This window comes from Gymnodraco acuticeps, unplaced genomic scaffold (assembly GCF_902827175.1).
Source record: "Gymnodraco acuticeps unplaced genomic scaffold, fGymAcu1.1, whole genome shotgun sequence".
NCBI classification, from domain to species: Eukaryota; Metazoa; Chordata; class Actinopteri; order Perciformes; family Bathydraconidae; genus Gymnodraco; species Gymnodraco acuticeps.
Genome location: NW_022989748.1, coordinates 3,479,372 through 3,502,499, shown reverse-complemented (window position 1 = coordinate 3,502,499; position 23,128 = coordinate 3,479,372). Strand labels below are relative to the sequence as shown.

General features: G+C 42.6%; 1 protein-coding gene across 44 annotated transcripts in view; it reads left to right on the top strand.

Annotated features, from left to right (window-relative positions):
- Positions 1 to 7,625: 7,625 nt before the first annotated feature.
- LOC117556029 (receptor-type tyrosine-protein phosphatase delta-like) overlaps positions 7,626 to 23,128 on the top strand; it is a 373,438-nt gene continuing 357,935 nt past the window's right edge. For all 44 annotated transcript variants that reach the window (XM_034234138.1, XM_034233905.1, XM_034233829.1 and 41 more), the window contains exons 1-3: positions 7,626 to 7,757; positions 7,894 to 8,006; positions 8,141 to 8,176. The gene's annotated coding sequence lies outside the window, so the exon portion shown is untranslated. The remainder of the gene's footprint in view (positions 7,758 to 7,893; positions 8,007 to 8,140; positions 8,177 to 23,128) is intronic.

Sequence of the window (23,128 nt, the reverse complement as noted above, 5' to 3'; positions counted from 1 at the left end):
TGGATCCCTCCTCCCTCAGTAACTACCGTCCCATCTCCAACCTCCCCTTTCTCTCAAAACAATAGAACGCATTATCTCCAAACAACTCCACCGCCATCTCCAAACCAACCAGCTTTTTGAACCCCTTCAGTCTGGTTTTCGTCCCCACCACAGCACAGAAACAGCCCTCATCAAAGTCCTCAATGACCTCCTCACCTCTGCTGACACCGGTTCCCTCAACATCCTCTTCCTCCTCGACCTGAGTGCAGCCTTCGATACCGTGAGCCACACCATCCTGCTCACCCGACTCCAGGACATCGGTATCGATGGTACTGCACTCAGGTGGCTCCAGTCCTACCTCTCCGACAGATCCCACTTCATCTCCCTCAACAACCACTCCTCTTCCACAGCTTCAGTCACCCAAGGTGTTCCCCAAGGTTCAGTACTCGGCCCCCCTCCTCTTCATCATCTACATCCTCCCCCTTGGTCAGATTCTCCGCAAATACAACCTGGACTTTCACTGCTATGCCGACGACACCCAGATTGACCTCAGCACCAAATCCCCAACAACCCCCCCCTCACCCCACATCGAATCCTGTCTGACTGCACTAAAATCCTGGATGCAACACAACTTCCTCAAACTCAACAGCAATAAAACTGAACTCCTCCTCATCGGATCAAAATCCACCCTCAGCAAAACCCCCAACCTGACAATCACCATTGATGGCACCCCTGTTTCCCCCTCCACCCAGGCACGCAACCTTGGCGTGATATTTGACCCCACCCTCTCCCTCGAGCCCCACATCCGTCATGTTGTCAAAATCTAATTTTTCCACCTCCGCAATATTGCCAAACTCCGTCCCTCTCTCAACCGCCCTGCAGCTGAGCGACTCATTCACGCCTTCATCTCCTCCCGCCTTGACTATTGCAACTCCCTCCTCTACGGCATCAGCTCCACCTCCCTCAGTAGACTCCAGCGTGTCCAGAACGCAGCCGCCAGACTCCTCACCCACACCAAATCATGGCATCATATCACCCCTGTCCTCAAAGAACTCCACTGGCTCCCCGTTACACACCGCATCAATTACAAACTCCTGGTCCTCACTTATAAAGCCCTCCACCATCTGGCCCCCCCCTACCTCACTGACCTCCTCACCCTCTACCAACCACCCCGGTCCCTCAGATCCACCTCAGCCGGTTTGCTTTCAATCCCCAAGGCCAAACTCCGGAGCTTCGGGGACAGAGCCTTCTCTGTGGCAGCCCCGAAGCTCTGGAACTCACTCCCCCAAGACCTCCGTGAGTCTGAGTCCCTCACCCTGTTCCAGTCCCGCCTCAAAACCCACCTTTTCAACTCTTTATCTATAAAGCCCCCCCCCTCTTAATCAACTTCCTCCTGACTGCTTTTCTGTTGTGTTTTTTTGTTTTGTTTTGTTTGTTTTTTTGTTTTGTTTTGTTTGTATAACCCCCTCCCTAATGTAAAGCGTCTTTGGGTCCAGAAAAGCGCTATATAAAATTAATATATTATTATTATTATTAACCTACTGTAACTGACAATGGATTTAGGATGACAACATTACTTTTTTTTTTTATCATCTTTCTTACTGTGTTGGCTGAAAACATTCTTTAATGTCCTGGAGAATAATGAGTCGTAGGATAATGTCTCTAGAATAGCAGCCAATTAGGATCAATCACACTCATAACCCATCCTTTTGTAGGACTCCGATGGTGCAAAGAACCTCAAAGGCATGACAAATAATTGATGGCAATGTATTACCTCCTACGCTCTCATTTTTTTAAACCTATCTCATTTGAGATGAGTCAAGAGGAGCTGCCACGTTATCAGGCATTCCTAGAAGTAATAATGACAACAATGTTAGAGAAGTTATGCAAATGTTTTCAATGCTAAAAAGGGCTTTTATGTTTGATGTCATGAGTTTTTAGTGCACTCTCTAAGCTTACGTTCAGTTTTGCAACTGAAGCAGAGGATTACAATTTGGCTCTTGAATGATGTTGTCACTGTTCTCCATCTCTTTCAGTCTGAGCCTCAGGATCGGTGACCTCTGAGGACAGGGGGACTTCAGTTTGTGACAGGCCTGTTAACATTGGGGATTTCTCCCTAACTTTAGCTTTAAGTGTGAAATGCTTTGTTGGTATTAACATATTGTTAGTGAAAACAGAACAACATTTATTCTGATGCTTTAGCATGGCATTTTGCCAACTGATGTCCCAGTTCATCGAATCATTCTTACCTTAGGCAAGGGAAGCGCGAGTTAAAGTGTGTAATCTAAAGAGAGCTAATGATAGCATCACGGGGGGTGGGTGGACACCCCCCATCTCTGCTTTCCTCCAGCTCAGTCTACATTATTTTTTACTCCATCTCATGCTGCTGTATTTTACATCAACCAATGCCGAAAGAGTGCAGAATAAATCTCATTGTACTGGAGTGTGACATACTGAAAACTGACAAATGCATGCATGGAACAAGACGAATATGCAAATGTGCCTCGTCCTGTAATCCAGCAGTGATCACAAGAGGTACTAAAGAGCCACAGAGTCACGAAACTGCGCCTCTCGAAAAAGCTGGGAGCCAGAGAACATTTCAAATAATTCCACTCTCCCAGAATAAAACAATGACTCACAAATATCACCTTACTTCTCTGTGAAGATCAGATACAAAGCACCGAGCACAGCTACACCCACTCAACTTTTATTTATATTGCATACTTGGAAGAATCCCAGCTATGTATTTTTCCCAATCTAATATGAGCCAACTATGGTTTGAACAGTGGAATCCCATTGTGTTCCTCCTCAGTATTCACTGTTGTCTCAATATCATGCCTTCAGTGTCTGTGGTTGAAATCTATTATTAACGTTTGAGCTTTAACCCTTAACCAATATTAGATGTGTAAAAAAAAAGTTCCAAATATAACCGATCAATAAGTTAAAAGAGTCAGAGTTGCTGCAGTGGGGACATGTACAGCATCACAGCAGCAAAGGTATACAGTACAGATAAAAGGCGAAAGTAAAAAGAGTATCCTTATTTATTAAATTAAAAAAGGTAAGCACACAATTGAAAATATAAACAAATGAGGAAAAAACAATTAAGTATACCGGTAAAGAATAATTTGAAAACGTAAGGAAAAATCAAGGAGGAGGAGCTGGTAACGTTAAAATGTACTGCATATAAAAACGTATGTAAAACTCATTTCTATATTGAGGCAGTTATGTCAAATAAGATACTGTAGAGAATAATACATATTGAATTCTGCATTAATATAAATCTTTGGACGTGGGAACTGGTAAAGTCTACCAACAGGTGACATCAGGGGGTCTTAGTGAACTGTAATGAGATGTACACAAGTCATGAAACATGCACAAAAGGTCAAGAGCACTTCGGCTCCTCTGCATAGAAAGGGAGACCTTGAGAGATCAATACAGAGGTCACATCACCGCTCTCAGCTGATGATGATCTGCCACTGTGACAAGTGATACCAGTCTCTCATACACAAGACAATTAGCCTCACATATTAGATTGTGTGTTGATAGTTTATAGGACAAAGGCTGGAGCACTATGTTACACTGTTTTGAAATTATTTGTAGACATTGAAATAAGGATGATCGACGTTGATTTGCTTTGCCTGCATATTCAGTCTCAGATTTATACTTCTGGTAGACTCTAAAACCCTGTGCACATAGGAAACATCTACAGAAATGTCTGAAAGTCTAAAAATACCGTAACACAGTCACTCCATAAATAACTATGCTATTGCAGAGTGTTACTGTATGTGTGAGAAAGGTGCGGCAAGACAGAGACAGAATGGTGAACTCTTATGTTGATTTAAAGTTCAAGTTCAAACTTAGCAGTATTGTTTTTATGTAGGCACCGACACACACCAAGCAAGCAGCCTGAGCAAGGTCTACAGCCTTTAACAACTCACGGAATCTGCTACATTTCGCTTACAGGGCCCGCAGCTTAATCAATAACACAAACAGCTTGACTTCATGGTCACATTTGAAAAGTCCAGTTCCTGCTTCAACACCACATACTCCACTGTAACTGTGGAAAGTGTGTAAGACAACGGAGTAGAAGTGCTCGCTGTAAAGTACCATCAATCACAGAAGAGGAGGGATGGAGGCTGATCCCACGCCCTCCCAGCATCCTCGCCACCAGACTGCAATATCAGAGTCAGTACGGGTCAATCCCACCTGGACCGCTGGCATCTGAACAGCTTGTATCCTGAACCTACACTTCTACCAGCAGCACCTACGAAACAAACTGGACCGTCCGCACAGCCTTTACTCGAAATATCTCAACTGCTGGTCCTGAAAACCATCGGTAGATCGGTGACTAGAGTATCATCACATTCTACATTGGTTGTGCCATTCTAAAAGGTGTATGTTCTGAGGTTGTTTACTGCAGGGTGAGATAAACAGCAGTCAGTGCATGTGTACAACTCCAGTAAAAGTACATCTAACAATTAGTAAAGTAAAAAAGGGATAGCAGAAATATGTTGTTAAAGTATAAAGTAAGCTACAAGGACTGGTTGGATCCCTATAAACTGAAATATAAAATGACGTTATTCAATTATTATTAATACTATCAATGTTAAAGCAGCATGTTACTGTTTTAGCTGGTGGAAATGCAGCGATTCAGATAAACTTGAGAGGAAAGAAGACAAACAAATCACTAATAAGAAATATTTTAGTAAACTTTCTTTTTTTGGTGAGATAATGGATATTTAATTGCCAAAAGACACAGCATTTGAGCATTTGTAAATGTAAAACTGTAAACAGTCTACTACATCTGAAATGTTATGGCGTACAGTAGAAGTGCAAATTGGCATGAATACTTGAGAAAAGTGCATGTACCCCCAAGTGCATTGAGTACATGTAACTAGTTACTTTTCACAATTGCATTGCAACATGAGCAAAAACACAGGACACCATTTAACAACATCAGTAATTCAAACAAGGACTACATACTGAACAACTGTTTGCAAGAGGAGAGAATAGTGTGTACACAGCACACAAAGACTACCTGCCTCTTTATAAAACTCCTCTAGGCTGGCAGCAACAACACCTGCTGAGGGATGGCACAACTCCAGAGCGATAGGTCTGCAATGTCAAATCAAAACACGAGTGGACTTCATGCTAGCATAACATGTATGTTCCATGCAAAGCCATCAGTCGCAGTACATCAAGACTGAGAGCTTTATGGCAACTTCTACCAAATGCACACACTTTACACAAAATGCACAACACTGCCAACACAGGCAGCAGTCCTACCTTAATCGCATCTCATCGCCTCTCCGGGTAGAAGATCATCCAGGTCATTTACTCCAAGTCTAGGACACACTTCATCTGAGTTTCATGGGGCTTTCTTGTCCGAGCGTCGTCGCTCTCTGCAATTTATTTCACTTTACATTAACTTTTACACTACATATCACAAGCCTAGGTGGACCTGTGACGCTATATTTTCAAAACCAGCCGATTATTTATCTCGGATAATGACGTTTCTCAGCAGGAGTCCTCTGTACGGTGAAAAGTTTGCAGCCGCACACCTGCAGCCAGGGCCAATCAGCTGCTGCACACGTGACCACGCACACCTGATCACGAACATAAACAAGTGGTTACAGTCTTAAGTTGTGCATTTTTACGCACAACCGATCCTCTTGAACTCACCTATCATTCCAGCAGGAGTGCATCTTATTCTCAACACTAAAATACATATACAATATTTGTTATCAAATAATCTTATCGTTCAAAATGCCTGCTAATATGATTTACAAATACATTTGTAACAGTATCAGCCCGTACTTTTCTCCTACTGACTGACAAAACTTGACATCTAAAAGGAAATTATTTATTTTGAAATCAAAATCACAGTCATAAATACATTCCCCCTCTACATTAAACTCATATATGCTTATCAACACGCTTATCCACCTTAGAACCCCCAAACTCCATATTAAATAGCTTGTATTTGAGTATAAGATATTCCACACAAATCCAACAAAGTCCTTCACAAAACAGTATTTTTGGTATCAAAGAGTCTCTGTTCTCTGAACGGTTTGTTGTCTCTCATTCACAGAGGACAGCAGTTGTAGTCAGCTGGATTCACATGATTTACAATGGATTGTATTTTCATGACCAAAACAAACTATTACTGTGTCCTCAGAAACTTCTCTCCTGCAGCATTATCCTCAGGTCCACTGTCACTCCGAAGGCTCAGTTTGCACAATATACTATTTTGGATCATATTTACATGTAATGAACAACATTATATTCGCCTGTAGAAAGAATGTCAGTCCAACAGACCCATAATCAGCAGACTTGATTTAGTAAAAGCACTAACAATGATTTTATTCAAGTGCAGCTAAATGTAATACAGTCTTTTCTTTTTCATTGTCTCCACTGTGACATGTCAAAATGTACAGTGCATATATTTTTACCTCAGTTAAACTCCCCAAAACAGAGACCAATTTTAACACCCGTCACACAGACTGTGATTCAGTGCCAGTCCACACCTGCATGAAACCACAAAAATTAGCACTTTTGTTCCACTGTAGCCGTCAAAACACCCCCCAGCATTAACCTCAGCTCATAACCGACACAAACAAACGCATATCAATGGGGAATATTTAAATGAATACAGACACACAGAAAGATTTTACTTTTATTTATTAATCCAGTAAGCCAATTGTTCCATCCGACCTGTTGGAGGTGCAATATGACTTTTTACATTTGATAGTGGCAGACACAGGTGTCATTAATGACGTTAATCGAGGCTGCACTTCCTGTTATGGAGAGCTAGTGTTAGTTACAGGTGTGTTTAACCTGCTGTGACAAGTACAATCACCACTGTAGCAACACCTTTCAAGTTTTATACTGAACTAAAACACTGATCATACATATTCTTATATGTTAGTGAGAGTAACATAACTGCATATAAAAAAAGCTAATTAATGATATAGAAATAAATAACATAACATTTCGACAGATCTGTGAATGACAATAAGTTGAATCTTCAATAAAGGCTGGGAACTAGCTACATCATTGCATTCCCAATATAAACGTATATTTAAAAAATAGAGACATTATCTGGCAATTATGATATAACATTTCATTATTATGAGACCAGAATCTCCCAATTACAAAGATTGAACTGATTTTTCTGCAGTAGAACTGTAAAAGGATGCGTCAAACTTGAGTAATAATGTTCATACAAATAGAGAAATAACCTCATGGGTTACAACTTGGGAAATGTGCTTCTTTTGTAATACAAAAAGTGTGATTTAACCATTTATATGAAAAAATACACGTGAAATATGCATTTGGCAAAAGTACTTGAACACAATTGTACTTAGCTACATTGTGAAGCAGAGCCATGAATGAATAAGCTGCAGGTATTACCAATTAATGATGATGATAACAGGATATGATGCGTTTTAACATCAATATTAAGATTTTAAAAGATAATAGCAGCTCATTAAAGCAAAATAAGCTGTTAAACTTGATATTCAGTTTATGATTACACCTCAGGTCTCCTCTTTTTGGCCCCCCAGCGGCGGGACTGTGAAGTGCAGTCTCCCCCTCCCCTCCTCTCTTCGTCCACCCCCCTCCCTCTCCAGCCGTCGCCGGGAGCAGTGTGTGTGAGAGTGTGTGTGAGTGTGTGCTGGTGTAATCTGACAGCTCGCCGGGCTGCGTTTCCTAAGAAAAGCTGCGCTCTCAGTCTTATTGCCGCTCTCCTTGCCTCTGTGCGCAGTGACAGAGAGCAGGTACGCTTTATTCACACTTCCTTTTGTTTGCTGCTCTTCACAGATGTTATGTCCACACTTTTTGGGGTGGTGTTTGGGGGGACTCCCCGGTCTAATGGAATCTGTTGTGGCTGTTTTGGTCTCTTCTCTGTTTCAGTGTAACCGCGGGCCTGTTTTTGGAATAAGAAAAGCATTGCTGTTTTCTGACTTTGAGAGAAGGAAGAAGGGACTCCTCTGGAATTTCCTCAGGAATTTATCCGGACAGCTCCGGTAAGACGACCTTCCGATGATCAAATGCTCCATGATGTAGTGTGCATGCAGCTATCACCATACTGAGTTCACCTTTAATGGAAACATTAAACAAGCGTGTGCTTAATTTTCCCATTCTTCTATTTTAATTACAGTAACCGGGGCTTTGCATTCTACCGCCTGGGTATATAGTAAGTAGTTTAGACTTTCTCTGCATCCCCTGTTTGTGAATGGCTGTTGGAAGGTTCTCTCCATGTTTTTTCTGTGTGGGATTAAGTGTCAGTTACTCCAAGTTATGTGTCGTGCCGCGATGTGAGAGGTGTCCAGGGCGCAGATTCCTGCATATCCTGGAGCTGCGTTTTGGGTGATATGCGCGCAGCTGCACGCCTCACACTCCAGATGGTGGCGAGATATTTACAGATGTTATTTTAACGCCATCATTTAAAAAAACTGTGCAGAGAAGATGTCTGGAGGAGGTGATGTGAGCTGCGGGACGTGCTGAGAAAGTTTGCTTTCTGTTTGCTCCTGAAAACTGACATGCTTTGAAGGGGGTTGTCTGTGAACGTGTGTGCCCAGTTCTCCAGACTCAGGTGATGCAGGGGAAGGGGGGTGTGTGACTCACTCTCTTTACCCATCCTGCTGCTGTTATCTGACAGGCTTTGATGTCATGTTTGACTGGTGACTGACAGTGGATCATGCGCATTAGTGTGTCAGCACCTCCATCACTGCCAGCTATATTTGGAAGTTACCAAAAAACATAGTTTATTCCAGCCTCTCTCTGTGTGTGTTAAAGAGTGTTAGTCAGCTACTACTGAGAAGTGATTCATGTAGCCAATTACCTGTGATTTGCAGCCCTAGAAACAAAAAAGTGGAAAAAGGCAGGATAATGAACTGAAAAGTTGGTGTGCCTCCGTATTTTGTGGTCCGGAGAAGCAACCACAAATGAGGGAAAAGACGGCACACACACACACACACACACACACACACACACACACACACACACACACACACACACACACACACACACACACACACACACACACACACACACACACACACACACACACACACACACACACACACACACACACACACACACACACACACACACACACACACACACACACACACACACACACACACACACACACACACACACACACACACACACCGGGGGATATGTGTGCATGGCTGCAGCAGAGGGACAGAGGGCTAAGTGAGCATGACCATCGAGCAGAGGTAATAGCATTACGCTCTGCCAGTCAGGAGGCAGTGCCAGAGATAGACGATACTGTTGTATTTCAACAAGAACTTAATGGGAAGCACAGAGGGGAAGGAGGCCATTACAGGAGGGCATCTATGAGTTAACATACAGATAGTTATTAGTTAGGATACCAGGTTGATTTCTGCTGTGAGGTCAGCGTTGACATGGGGGCTACATCTATCTATTTATAGATGGACACTGTTGACATCTTACAACATCTGAATAATGATAATCAATGAAAACTGCCAGCACCAATGTGAGAAACAATTCCAGCCGGAGACAACACATTTCCTTCTCCTCCTGTTTTAAGCACTGCACAACAAATTGCCACATAATGAAATGTTGAAATACAGCAGCCCTTCAGGATAGTTTGCCTGTTTGCAAAGGCTGTTCAGCATCATTTGCTGTCAGGCAGTGAATTCCTCACTCAGCTTTCATGGATTAGTCCCAGGTAAGAATGTCCCCCGCCATCTTTTACCCAGCAGCGCTCCCATTTTGGCAACATTTAGCTATCCTCCTCCGTCTTCCATTTGAGTGATACTCCCAAAACTCCTCTCCAGGCCTGCATCAATCACTGCTGAGCAACATTTAGAAGTAGTGAACGGTGTGAGTGACCCCAAGAGCCAGTTAGACATCCTCTTGACTACACATCTTTCTCCCATTAATTACGCTTTACCATAGGTTGCTGTATGTGGCACACACCTACTTTCCTCTGCCTGCTGCACCTCCCTGGAGAGGAACAGGAGTAAGCTGTAATTATGGTTTATAAAACTCATCCAGGTGACATAATCAGGGCATGGCTGAGACGACAGGGGCTGTCATAACAGCTGCTAATGAATTTATAGCTATTTTCTCTTTGGAATTGCACATTTCTCTGACTGTCTTACTGTTTATCAGATTGCACAATGCATTCAGTTTATCCTTCTTGAAACTAGTTGCTATAGTTTTATGATTTGCAGGGTGAGAAGAGGGCAAATATTGCAAAGTTCTCTGCATAAAGGTGAAAGCAGCGGGCCTGTGGGAGAGCAGCGTCTGTGTTCTCACTGAGCTGCACCTTGACTGCGGTCCAAGGCTCGGCACGGTGAGTAGCGGGCTCCCAGGGGCCGATTTATAATGAGCACGCTGTCAGATAATTAGATACACCTGACACAGGCGTTTTCAGGAAATTTTGATTCATCCAAAAATAAAATGCGCATTCCTGCCAACATGAAAGCGGGAACAAAAAATATCCTGCTGTCACACTGCCTCTCCTCTCATGGTGGCAATGTTTTCTTTATTTATCCACATCCTAATGCCACATCCTAATGCTCTTGGATGCCAAAGTTCTCATCTCATGCAGCCAAGTCTGAATGGTACATGGTAATGATAGGGCAATGATATCATTCCTCAGAATCCTGCATGAACATGGGTGTTACATAACAGTAGATGTGTGTATTATTAATTATTTGTGTTTTCAATGCAGAAATGAAATGTGTGGAGACTGAGCATTTGGTGCACCTCATCATCAACTCATGCGGTTACTGTTAGCAATGCATGATTAATCGCATTCACTTATACACCCATTCCCCCGCACACAAACACAATCTTAAATATAATGTATTTTTCTTAGCTGTTGATTAGAAACTGCTCCTCTCACCTGTGCTGTTTATTTATCAGCCACATGGCTCCAGTCATAAATCAGACTCTCATTAAGTTGTTAACAGCAACTTTTGCCTTCTGCAGGAGACATCAGTGCTATTAGGCTGATGTATGAGATACAATAAGACAGTGAAGCAATGCAGGCTGTTTATGTTGTCTAACTGAGACAGGTTCTTTACCATGGACGATCAGAAGATTGTGTCACCTGATAGCAGAGTATCAAGTCTTTAGGCTGGAGGTCAATCAACAGTGGCAAGTGGATAATAGGTCTGGAAAAATGTAAAATCAGCCAGTTTATTTAATATGTTGGCATATTTAAATTGCCATACGTTTCTAACTCTGCACGTTATTCATACTGCAGGGCAAATGCAATACTATTTGACCTATTAAAATGAAATCTTGTAATATTTAACATATCGCCATGACATTTGAATGAATTATAGGATGTGGGAGTACTGTACACAGGAGCATGGATGCTTGTTGTTTCAATGAAATATTGCTGATTTCATTAGTGCTTTTATTCCCGGCTGTCTGTAGCTTGGAGCTATGAGAAAGTGGCCGAGTGTCTATGTATGTAGTCCATTATTCCCCTTTACCTAAATTCACTCTCACGGCAACGGGACTTCTAACCCAGGCTCAGCGATGCATGATTTTAATTTCACCTCAGCCCGATGTGTCTGCTCTCTGTTTGACTTACTGCACTGCTACTGCCTAAAGAAAACAGCTGAACTGGAGAAAAACAACAAAAAACCAGTGTTGCTTTCCATCTGCTCTAACATGACAGGAACTCACAAACTGATGGATACTGACAAAAGATGCAGACATGAGCAGGATGTTGTGGATGTGCTGCCCTGAGACAGATCCCTGCCTGAACTAATGGCACACAACATGGGGAACAGCTGTACAGTATAATAACTGCAGCAGCTACTCTCACCACGGCTCTACATTTTTCATAAAGCGTGCACTTTGGATTGCTTTTCTCCATATCATCATCGCCCTGCATGTTAGCACAGCTAGCTGAGATAATGACTTGTTCCCAAAGAGCAAATGCCAATTTGATCTTACATCCTGACCTTGTACTGCATGAAGATGTGGGATTTTTTTCTTCATCTCCATACATGCTTCAGCTTGTATGTTATAATAATTAAGAGGGCACTAGTAGGTTGAGCGTTGGGTTATAGCCTGATGGGACAAAGAAAAAACAAAAAGAATAATGCAGGCAGGCTGGAGCCGGGGTACTCTGCACAGCTCGATGCTGCTGCCTCTAACCGACAGGAACAAGAGAAATCAATTAGACCTACTCGGTTGCTATCCAAGGGACGTCGTCCACCATGGGAAAGGCTAGAGAGAATCAAAGTGTTTTGAAAAAGAAAGTAGCAGAGGAGGAAAGTGAACTCGAGCGGCAGGTTGTTGTAGTCTTTGTCAGACGATCCGCCTCTGACCTTATGATATCTTTCATTCCCTCTGTCTTCATCGCAGGCATGCTTATAATTCCTCACACTTCCATGTTCTCCTTTAACATTGATGCAAAGCCGTCTCTCTTTCTGTCATTTCAGGTCAGTAATAAGAAAAAGGAAGGCTGGTGCAAATGTTCCTTACAAGAATATTTCTGACGAAGCCTTGGCTTAGTTTTACCTTCGGAGGCAGTAATCTCGGTTTTCCCAGCAGCTTCTACATTTACACTATTATGATTATATTCATACCTTAGAGCTTGCAGCAGTCACTCGGAGGTCACGGTGAACAACATTTTTCTTCTCCTCACCATAAATGGCACCAGAGTCGCTGAAAATAAATGAGCAAACAAGTTGGAGGGTGTCATGCAGTTTTTAAAATATGTGTTTAAACAGGGTTTAGTTTCAAAAAACTCTATTTGGTTTGTAGAAGAACAAACGATTCATCAAATTGAAAATGAAATAGTCTTACTATTGTGTTGTGATCCGTGAGGCTGTGTATTCAACGAATATCATTTATTAAACATATTTTACAGCACTGTAATTTAAAATATACACAGTATCACAAAACCCTGCTCCCAAACTGAGTAGACATTTAAATCTAAATGTGGATTTCCATTTCCCAAAGAATACTTTTTTTTCTTCTGCATAACAGGCGACTGATAGTAAGATATGAGGCAATTGATGCTTTATGCATTTTTCATTGAGTGGAGCTCTGTGCTAAATACTGAGGGTGAGAGTGCAAAGCATGGATTTGACAGGACCCGGTGTCCTCTCTCTGTCTTTGATCAGACTATTTGATCAAACACCTGACAGTCTGTGAGACTGGGTGTAATCTCTTCCTCTCTGAGAGTGGACACCCCTGCAAGTGTGCTACAGTCTGGTATAGTGCACATTATGAAACCCTCCCCCTTTGCCTTGATGAATGTCTCGCAGTTTGAGATAGGTGACTAAAAAATGGAGATGCAATTTGACAAAGACATGTCCCGTGGGATCTTTCAATGGGTACAATCGCATATTCTGCAGTATAACGAAATGAGCAGGAATCTAAATATTCTCTCAAGCTTTTTATGAAAGAAATCCAGGGGACAACTCCTGGTCTCCAACCTAGTGATTGACATGTCACTATTATGGTGTTAAGTGTCTGGTGTCCTTTATGGTTACAAAAACCAAAGACCAAAGTCTCCAAATGCCAAATTGCAGACGTCACAGGGAATTTACAGAAATCTGATATGAATTTAAATTGGAAATCAAAAAACAAACATGATCATGTGCAGAGGAAATTCTGACAATTTGATCAGCACGAGCTTAGCGAGTTGTGTTCCCTCCGTAATCCTGAGTGTGCAGTTAGTGAGTCCCCCGACAGAGCACACATGTAAACACACCCCCCTACCCCCCCCATCTCCCACTCTGCCGGCTGTAGGTTTGGCTGTGGGTGCTCGCAGATCCCTCGGCATCATGGGAGAATAACAATGAGGGTTTTGGGAGGGATCAGTTGCTCAGCACAGAGCCATACTGGGGAGGGTTTATGTAAGACGCTGGCTTCCTGAGCTCTCTGCCAGTTTAAGATGACAAACAAATGGTACCAAGAAGAACGACTTGCCAAAGGGAGGGGGGGGGTTGCAACTCTTCATGCTGCTGCTTCATCCTCCCTTCACACAAACACCCCCCTTCTGTCCATGCACACGCCTGGTTATGTGTCGTTTCTTGTGATAGCAGGTCTCATGTGTGTGTTTTCACACATTTGTTGGCTCTGCAGCAGCGTCGCCCACTTTGAAGCCACCGCCTCGCCTTTGTTTTCCCCTTCATATGTTCCAATGAAAGAGGCTGGGATCTGTCAAAATCTCTCCTTTCTTCTGTCTGGCTTGTCAACTTTTTATTTTTTTTGGATGGGCTGCCTGTTGCGGTTATTCACTCAGCCCTGACACCACAGCGCTTCTTAAAATGTCAAAACAGGTGCAAGCTGAAGTGTTTCTTTTCTACAAGATACGCGTTATCCTCAGTGTTTTTTGTGTTCTGATCATGAGGCAATGTTTCAAATATCACTGTGGCTTGTTGAGGATCTTTATGATCTGTCATTAATTATTAAGGCATTTAAAATAGAACAAGATCTACCTCACCCACTTTTATTCTCCCCATTCATTTTTTTAGAGTGCACAGAACAAAACAAGCTCTGTAGGGATCATGAAGACAGACAGGTCTATTAAACCATGTTAAACATTCCTTGGTTTGTAACCTGGACCATTTAAAAGTGCCTTTCTTACTCATGGTTATGGGAGCCAGATACTTTTAGGATGAGAACCCCGCTGCATGGTAGCAGGTGTATTTTTAGACCTTAAAGTGTCTTGCACACTGTGAGCCGTCTTAATTTCACAACAGAAGGCGAGCAAGTCTGTGCTGTTTTAATTTGCTACATCTGTACGTCATTGGTTGGAACAAATCTCAGTGTTAGATATCTTAAATATCATTTTTTTCCTAGTGGTTCAGTAGAAGATCGAGTCAAGTCAAAAAGATGCTGCTGAAAGTTGATTTTGGAAATATCCCCGATGATAGAAAAGACAGAAAAAAGAACTGACGGAGGGAAAGGGTAGCTTCTCAATCATCTCCTCCCCAGACATGCAGAGGCAGACATATTGTATAAAATGTCTTCTGACATGCAGCAGAGCAACATCTCCCTGTATTCCTGCGCAGCACAGAAATACACCAGATAACATTACATCCATTGAGTTGGGAGTAAGGTGAAAATCGATGTTAGGTGAAAATTAAATTTGGCCGAAAGAGCCTTTAGGCAGAGTGCAATTTGAAAACATCTTTTATTTTCCCCTGGGCGTCTGATATGTGGAGATGGACGGTTTGTCTAACCATCTTGGATGGAAGGAAACACCTCATCTCACTCCTAATGTGCCCCCCCCCTTCCCTTTGATTGTCTAATTCGGTTAGAGCCATGCGTCCGTTATCAGATCATATCAAAGGTCAGAGGCGTCCTGTAGACAAATCAATCTCCCCGTCTGAGGAGGCGCAGAGGAAGCAGGGATTGAGGGAGAGCCGATCCATCTAGTGGGCTCCGAGTGGAGGTGGGAGAGGAGGAAGAGAAGCGGGGGCAAGAAAAATAATGGCATCTGCTGCTCGGAGAGAAGTGGGCGAGGAAGGTGAGATTGAACTGTTGACTTGGGGAATGCGATATCCTCAGAGTGAAAAAGAGTTTACATTATTGCCTGCAAGATAGGAGCAATTCCTTGTGAAGACCTGGCATAAGATGGCCTGGCTCACAAGCAGGTAGCTTTCAAAAACTTTGATTGTAGGGATCAAAATAATTCAATAATATTCCATCAATTATATCCGACATTTTCCATTAAAAAGAACATGTTTAACTAGCGCTCCACATACAGCTTCCTTCTGCACAAGCTCAGAGCTGATGCAAATCATTGATCAATTGACAGTACATCAACAACATTGAGACACAAGAAATAATGCAATTTACGGGGAAAAAGTACAAAATGCCAACAAAGGGAAAATTAGCAGGATTGTAAAATAAGTTGAAATGAAACCCTGAATATATACCACCATGTGTATTCCAACAAATTGCAATAATGACCTCAACTCTAGTGGAAAAATGCCTTTACTTGGGGACATATGTTGCATGCAAATTATACAAGAGGAACACAATCTGAGCACAGTGGGTGTTACATGGTCTGCTCACTTTCCAGTTCATAAATATTATCCTGACACACATGTTTAACTCAGATGAGGAGTGTTTTGTTCACCACAATCTGAAACTACCCACAAGTATCAGAGTTGTAAGCAGGGCCACCCCTGGCCAACTTGAGGCCCCACGCAAAGTTAGATGATGAGGCCCTCTGTTTCGCGAGCGTCGACGGGGACGGGGGGGACGGGGTTGGTTAGTGCCTCGCAGCGGCGCCACCGTGCCACAGTAATTGCGCAGCATGCTCAGTTGAGGCTCCCTCCGCAAGATGAAGCCCCCTCCGCAAGATGAGGCCCCCTCCGCAAGATGAGGCCCCCTCCGCGAGGTGAGGCCCCCTCCGCAAGATGAGGCCCCCTACGCGAGGTGAGGCCCCGTCCGCAAGATGAGGCCCCCTCCGCGAGGTGAGGCCCCACGCAGTCTGCGTGATCTTCCTGTAGGGAGGGACGGCCCTGGTTGTAAGAGTAGTCTACATCTTTCATTTGTTTTGGTTTCATTAGCTCGTTAGCTTGTAAGTGGCCGTAGGTGATTGTGAAGTTAACAGATGTAGAGAGGAACCTTTTGGTAGATATTGAAAGGGAACTGTGGTTTACATCTTAAAACTGCACACTGCTGTATAAACCTAACTTAATGCAAACTCTGTACTGACGGTGTGAAATACACTCTCTTTGCCAGTGTTGTGGCGAAGACTGTTTATAAATATTTGCAATGGCCTTTTTTTAAATCAAAAGACCTACCCGGGACTTCCACCATGGGAAAGGTTAAAGAAAATGTAATTGTTTTGAAAAAGAGTTAGGTAATGTAGTTTCCCCTGATACGTTTGAATCTCAGATTTTGGGATACATCCTCTTTCATAAGAGGAATGTGAAACAGGTGAAACACTTTGCATGGAATACAAGGTCTGTATAGTGAAGCTCAGAACTTAGAGGGGACATAAGAAAACACTTGAGTAGAGCTGATTTTTAAAGTTTAAAACATTTCAAATTGTAGGCTGTGGGAGAATAGTGATTGGTAAGTTATTATTTTTCGCAGAGTCGAGTTTGTCAGTAATTGGTGATGGAAATCATCCTCAGTTGAATTGATATGGCTGAGTGATGTGCTGCCGTGTTGGAGGTCCATTAAAGGTTGTTTATGAGAAACGATGCTGCAGTGAAACCACTATTCATCATTCCTCATCACGCTGGATATTTTTAACCAATTCTCCAGACCCCATTAACAAATATTCATAATTAAAGCAATGATGCATAAGCACAGTATTGGTGGGCAGCGACGGGCAAAGTTTATAGGTGAGTATAAATCATCCACAGTTTAATGCCGACAAGATGTTTAATTTGGTATCCCTGAGTGCATAATTAGTTCAATTAGCCTCCATGGTGTGGGGTTACGCTGGTCTCCCTGCATTAAAAGGCAAAGTGTATGTCCTCTTGTTAGATTAAAGCTTGCTGTGTAATAACTCACCACAGCCCTCACCGCAGACACCGCAGCAGCGCTTCAGTGTGAGATAATGTTTGCCCAAGCAACTCTGAATGAGATTCAGCGCTCCGGTGACACCATTACTCTAAGCTCATTGCCGAGTCAGGTTGGGTGGGTCCAGCGTGCCGGCGCCAGCACAGAGCCCCTCTCGAGACAGATTACATGTCTCTGGACGAGTGAATAGGCTCACACTTCACCTCTGCCTCAGACAAGCGGGTTATTATCTTTTTGTGTTCCTTTTGTTCACCCTCTTGCCAGTCATGTAATGCATCCAGGACAAGATGCTCTCCTGGCAGCCGAGCAGGTGGACGACAAGGCGGCTTACACATCTCGGCTAATTGCAGGCAGTCAGCGAAAGGTATCTGAAATGCAGACAATGGCAGGAGCCTGTAGAGGAAGTCAGAGCAGCCGAGGCCCGAGCCAAAGTGTTTTAAATGGATTACACCAGTGTGTCATTGCGATTACACGCTCCTCGCAGGGACCGCGACAAGATGAATTGTATTTTATGGCTTTACAGCAGATCTTTTTTACTTCCTTTCTCCTCAAACTTGAATGCGTTTCTCCCCTCTAGTGTGCAGCGTGGTCTGAATGTAGGATTGTTTTCTGCCTTTGAACCTCACAAACAGTTCATCTGCTGCTTTTCCTTCAGGGGACATTTTCTGTTTATCTCTTAGTGGAGTGGAAGCCATGTATACACGTTTACATTTGCACGCTCTTCAGACCCATTACGTTCTGCACGGCTGAGAGAGTACAAGTCGCCCTCAGTTTGCATCTTGCATCATTTTAAAACAAAGTGAGCATCAAAGAGCCTCGGAGAGTGATAAAAACATGCAGCAGATTCCACACCTCCATATACTGGAGGTCCAATCATACACAGCATGTTTCATAATGTCTTATCTTCCAGTGCCATGTCAGTGTGACATAGCACTGTTCACCAACACCCTGTTTTACATTATAAACACAACACAGCATGTGTCACAAACCTCATTGATAAAAATGATTTAATAACAGAGCTACAGAACTGTCCTCCAAACCTACTTAATCTGTACACAAGATCAGTCGTATGTCAATGTGTGTGTGTGTGTGTGTGTGTGTGTGTGTGTGTGTGTGTGTGTGTGTGTTTGTGTAAGACGGAGCATGGTTATTTCTAGAGGGAGTCCTGTAAGAAGGGAAAGGGCAGGAAGTTAAACTACTGAGAACTCGGCCATGACCCAGGAGCCCATACATCCAAAAAAACACACACACACACCCGTTGCGTGAAAAAATAAACAAGATACAAGTTTTTCACCGCCATTTTGGGACTCTCCATTATTTGGCATGATCCCATTGGTTAATAGTCTTTAAAAAAACACGTACAAACTCAAGCATACGTCTTATTATAGAACAACTAAAATACATGTTTAACACTATTTTATTGGAAACATATCAACACCCACATTGATTTTTGCACCGCCCTTCTACTTCCTGTGGTCCTGTGATGTATGCTCTCAGTGAGACTTTGGTTCTTATCGCTGTTTTCAGTCAGTGTAATGTGCTGGGGCTGTGCTACATGTGCTGGGGCTGTGCTACATGTGCTGGGGCTACATCTGGTGAGGTCACCCCTGACACAGGCCAAGACACACATTGTGTGATGTGTGTCTGCATGAAGCTGACAACACTTGTGACAAAGGTGTGAAGCTTTGCACAGTGTTGGGAATGGGCATGCAGTCCACTTCTGAAAAATCATGATTGTTCTTTCCCCCTCCTAATTTCAGTTATTCATGAACCTTTTTTGTATCTCAATTTACACACAACAAGCTCAACGAACAAAAGTGAACATGAATCATTGAAAGGATTACCAAAGCGATCCACAGAGCGCTCTTCAAACTGTGTAATATCAGAACTGAAATTTCTCTGATCATGCGCTGTGCCTCCGCTAGTTTTGAGTGACGAGCTAACGACTTCAGATGTGTTGTCATGGCAACAGTAATGTAGGACAGTCGCATTTTTACTAAGTCCCAAACAGCCTTATCTTGATCCAAGACTTGTCCATCAATGAGTTGGATCCAAAATGCTTCCTCATATTATTTTTGATACATTGACAGCTATTTTTGTCCATAAAAACAACGCCATACTTACACTAAACATCCAAACCAATCTCTATTCAAATACATGTGTATGTTTTGGCTTTCAAGGATAACTGGTCCCTGTTATGCTTGCTGGACTAAACTATGACTTATGTCTTTAACCCAAGAATACTATTCTATAGAAGGTAAAGAGTAAGTTCATGAATTTGCCCTGAGCAACATTACATGTGTATTCTGATATAAAGCTGCAGCAGGGGATACATCAACAATCACAAAACATCAAGTTTATATAACATGACCGCAAAGGGGCTCCGTACAAAAGACAAGTTTGGGCAGCAATACATAATATAGATCAGACCCAGATACGTTTTTTATAAAAGTGAATATTTATCTAGTAACAATTGACAACATAAATGTGTGGCACAAAGTGGTGGCACTTCTTCATGCTGTACTCAAGCCTGTAACGATGCATTTGAATAAATCCCTGTGAGGACTACACCTGGATAATCCTGTAATTGATGCTATTGGCTAATTTACAGTCTTCCAGAGGTGTCTCACTGCCCTCAGCTCTGAGATAATCCCTCAGTCTCTGCAGGACTTAAAGCTCTTATGGGTTTATATCAGAGAACTCTTACTCCTCACGCTAATCATGGCAAGAGCGTCTCTGCAATGTGATCAGTCTGAACAATGACCATTGTGCGCTCGTATTGAGTGCCATACTAATTAGCCTCTGTGCCGGCGGCCGGGGGGACAAAGTATTCTGCGGCTTTATCACATCTTAACCCGACATACTATTAATCTTGTCGACTGTAAGGGAGGAAATAATGCATCGAGGGATTTGTAAGGCTATAGATATGGATTACATTGTCTAACAGTGTGTTTGAATTGGTCTCTGGATGTAATTATTCCGGACTGAGATTACATTCTGATGATAAAACTCTGATGTGCATGGTTTGAATGAAGCAGTGCTTCAATGATCATGTTCATTGACGAGACGTCTACATCTCTTATTGAATGTAATTCGTACAGTAACAACTGGCAGGAAAGTGAGACTGCAGTCTCCTGACTCTAGCTGGGTTTAATCTTGGGTTTTCCTCCACATGCTTTGTCTTTAAAACGCACAAATGCATCATTGATTGACTCTTTGTCCTCTCAGGGTTTATACTGCATTACATCAGATAGCGCAATTTCTCTTAATGCTCCCTGCACTGTAAAATCATCACTCCAGGCTTATCTTATCTCGACTTAAAGTGATGTTTTCCTATGCTCGTAATTGAAAATGATGTTCTTAAATGACTCGTTTCACATTTTCTCCCACAGACTCAAAGCCTTTCCATCGTTATTTACATTGAGTTAATGTGTCGTGTGCATACCAAGAATCTGCACTCAGTAGATGCAATCTAAAAAAAGATGCACCCCAGGCTGCGCTGGGCAAATAGAGCTCACTTTTTTATTATGGTTGTTAATCTATTTTTGTACCATGGTGGCACAGCAACGACAAATGCTTGTTGCTTCTTGTGGTTTTGAGGATTTTCAATCCAGGGAAGATGAGAAAATTAATTAGCATTCGACTGCAGGCTGTGCCACAATCATGGCGGAGCATCTCCACCAGCTTCCACATTTAAAATTGAATATTAATAAAGTGTAGTAATGATTCGCAGGCGACTCTTCCTCTTCCCTCTCATGTCACCTCTGCTCCCTTTAGAAGCATCCCACTTGCTCAAACGGGCGGTGTCATGGCATCGGAGGAAGACATAACAACCAACAGCAACATTAAGCTGCTACTCACTCTGCTAAGCCAATGAATTTTTCATAAACTGTCCCCAGAGGTTTGAATTTGTGAAGCTCAGATACTGTGGGAGCAACAGAGAGATGCTTGTGATGGGAGCGGGTCACATTTAAAGATCGTTTTTTCTGCATGGAGTGACCCGCCCTAATGGAGCATGTTCAGACACCTGGAGGTGGAAGCACTTGCTCCCCTGCAGCTGTAAACAGGACTGCATGCATCACTCAGTTTTTCCGCGCTTAGTGCTGACATCCATTTGGCCCTGCTTTATGATTACCATAAATGCCTGGATTGCCAACATAAAAAAAGTGGAGTGGAGACGAGGGCCTCCGCGTCCATTAGTGGCCTCTTTTTACTGGAAGGGCCAAGTGTGTCTCCTGGGTGAGGCCCAAACTCTCACTGTCCTTTACAGTCTGTGGAATACACTCTGTAATCAAGCACAGGGCTAAGTGGATAGATGCACTGATGGTGAGGCTTATACAAAGATTATTCATAAAGAATACGCCTAGAGTTTCCGCACAAATAGATCCTCCTTGGAAAGCTCAATCAGTGAAGCCAGGTTGCTGAATATCCTGCAGCCAATCACAATGTTTTAGGATCTGTAATTAAACCGATTTGTAGAGATTAGTGGTGCTTTAATTGATTGCATTTGAAGAAAAAGGCAACACACCACATGCATGTTGTTTATAGGAAGCGTGAGCATCAATCGATATGGTTCCATGTTTTGATTGGAATATTTTTGAAAGTTGTTATTTTCATCTCTACGAAATAGATTTAAGAAAAACATATATAAATAGACCATTTATTTGTAATAATGACAGCATATGCAGGAAGCTGCTAGCTATATGCTCATGGTCTGGTGTAATCCATGCCTCACACATAGTTCAGGTCACTTAATCATTTGGGAGTATGAGTATAACTCAGTTTTAATATCAGCAGTTGTGCAGAGACGTCCGGGCAGTGCGTCAGGTTGTAAGGTCTCGCTGAGACGGCGCACAGAATAAAATTGCTGCGTTTTATTCAGGGATTTTGAGCTTCAAATTGATCTCATCCTGTTTGTTTAGAGAAAGCAACTTTTGCAGGGATAAATCTCAGCGAGGAAGAAATATATGGAAATCCAAACAATAATTCAAAGGGTTGAGCTCATTGAGCTGCATACAAATTTGCACCCTGCTAAAAATACATTCAAAGAACCAGTGCAGCAAGCGTTGTGATTAGCATTGACTTTGCAGAAAAGCCCATTTGCCTTTTCTTAAAGTGAAGAGATTAAAATGTGAAAGCAACTCCCATAGGATCTCAGAGTAAAGCAGCACACTAATATATGCAGAAGGGGGGAGGGTGAACATCTATTATGAGCATGATGACAAGAGATCAATGTTGCCTCTTATTCCCAGTGACAGTCTGAAATTAATATACTCATTAGCGTTAATGCCACCATGATATAAATTGAGCGGCTTTATATTTTAATAGTGTGTTTCTGTCTCTGCTGGGTAAAGAGCGCTCTGCCATGAGCTGAATCTGTCATGTGTGTACAGGCATCAGCGGCTAACAGCAGGGTGAAATTGGAAAGCTATTGTAGAGGTAATAGTGCTACATTGTATCTTAAAAATACCTTTACTGTGTCCTCCCTTTGAATTACTGTCGGTGCATGGCAGTGTATAGGGAGAGCATTTTAACAAGCAAGTAGAACACCTAATTTAGCTTCACTATAGTCCGTGTAAACACCCATTTGCCAAATCTGAAGATTAATTACATTTCTCTCTCA